Source organism: Bos mutus, chromosome 9 (assembly GCF_027580195.1).
Source record: "Bos mutus isolate GX-2022 chromosome 9, NWIPB_WYAK_1.1, whole genome shotgun sequence".
Classification (NCBI taxonomy): Eukaryota; Metazoa; Chordata; class Mammalia; order Artiodactyla; family Bovidae; genus Bos; species Bos mutus.
Window position 1 is genome coordinate 69,355,864 of NC_091625.1, and position 2,280 is coordinate 69,358,143.

Consider the following 2,280-nt stretch of genomic DNA (forward strand, 5'->3'; position numbering starts at 1 on the left):
TTAATATGTCTAAAGAATTGAAGAGACCTGAAAACATGAGCAACAGCCTAGAAAAAAATATACAAGTAGATGTGAAAGAAAAACAAATAGAGGTCTATGAAAGAATGAGAAATATAATGCCTGAAATTAAAAACTCAATGGCTGGGTAAATGGCCTATTAGACAAAGCTGTAGGAAGGATTAGTGAACTGGAGAAAACATTTGAAGAACCTATCCAAAATGAAGCCCAGAGAGACCAAGAGATGAAGAATAATATACAGAGGTTAAAACTAATTGAAGACAAGCAGGATTTCTAACACAAGTCAATTAGAGTTCTAGAAGAAGGAAAGATTATGAGGAATAGGCAATAATACAGGAAACAATGGTTGGATATTTTATTGAATTGTTGAGAGATACCAATTCTCAGATTCAGGAAGGCCCATGTTTTCTAGAAGATAAAGAGAATAAATTCATGCCTAGATCCAGAAAACAAAGCTATAGTGCTCCAAAGACAAAGAGGTGATTTTTTAAAACTGTTGGAGAGAAGAAAGATTATTAGGCAATAATAATAGCATGTAATTGAGGTAAAGTCGTTGGTAAACTTCTTGCTTTTGTCAAGATTAGCTCAAAATCTTGGGGTCCGTTACTTTAAGATTCAACCATAGGAATTATGGAAGGCAAATCTGTCTAATGGACACAAGGCAAATATCAAGAAAAAGTATAACTACTCGGAGGTTTTGGTGAGGAAATCACTGCATCATCAACTCAAAAATATTGCTTAAAATTAGCTGGGGGACTTCCCTGGTGGTCCAGTGGTTAAGATCCCAGGATTCCAGCACAGGGGGTGTGGGTTTGATCCCTGGTCACGGAGTTAAGATTCCATATACCTTTAACGACTTTAAAAATGGTTCATACAAAAAAGTCTTTAAAAATAAAAAATAATATTACCTGGATATTGCCTAGATTTTCCATTTTTATAGCATATACGAGTAAGGCTTTGGTGTGTCAGTGTGGGTCAGTCAACTTGTCATTTATTTTGGAAGAAAAAAAAATCAAGTCTGTCTTAAGTATTAAGCGAAGTGCTCAGCTTCCTTAAGGTGCTAACTATCCAATAAGATGATTATCTATCATGGAAGGTAGAATATTTTAACTACTGCAAAAGAAAATAAATCTCAGAGTATTTTTAGCGTAGAGAATATTCCTATTTGGTTGGGAAGATCAGATAAAGAGGACATATGAGATGGACATTTAAGGAAGAACTGAAATAATTTCTACAGGTAACGAAGAAGACATTTTAGGTGAAGTTTACATCATACACTAGAAAATAGTTATTGGAAGTCTTCAAGGATACTTAGAGAATAGCCAATTATTACTTCACTGGATATATTTGAAAGACTTTTAAACTTTCTTTTTTTTTTCATTTCTTATATCATCTAATTCTTACATTAGTCATAGAAAATCTCATATTGTCATTATACTCTGATTGGCATGCAAATAAGATTAGTCTTGCTAGTGAAGTCTTATGTAATGTTGTTTTAAATATCAATTATGCAGCTAAAAATGAGAAATACTTATGCCAAGTACACCATGACTAAATTTAGAAAGATGTGAAATCTGCTAAGACAGAATATAATATATATTAATATCTTCCTGAAAATAATTATAGCACACATTTAAAGTTAAAAATAACAAATTTAAACATCAACTACATTAATACTTTCTAGCACATTAACAGGTCTTCCCGGGTAGCTCAGCTGGTAAAGAATCCCCCTGCAACAGGACAATGAAACCAACAAATAATAATATACAGCCTTTGTTGATATATGGCAGAAGCCAACACAATATTGTAAAGCAATCATCCTTCAATTAAAAAAAAAAACCACAGCCTTGATGACCCTGGAAAGTGGAATTTGACATAGCTCTTAACATTTTCCTTTTAGTATTTAGGAGGTCTTACTAGCGAGTAATAACAACAAATTAATGCAGAATTTTCTATTGAAAAGTAAAATGGTGGCTTACATAATGTGTATGATACCAAAAATAGCCAAGGAAACATACAGCTTCAAGCTAAGAAATCTTATAAACTATCAAATGAGAAACTAATCCCCAGCACTAATCAAATTCAGGAAGCATAATTAGAGCTGTTAAGTCTAATCTTCCAATTTGGCTTGTGCCCAAAATGTGGTCAGGAGCACTACTTTAGGGTATAAAAATAGACATGGTCTCAAAATCAACAATTTAAGAACATCATTATTTCTGAGAAATGATCCAAACTAGCATATTCATTATGATAAGTAAATGT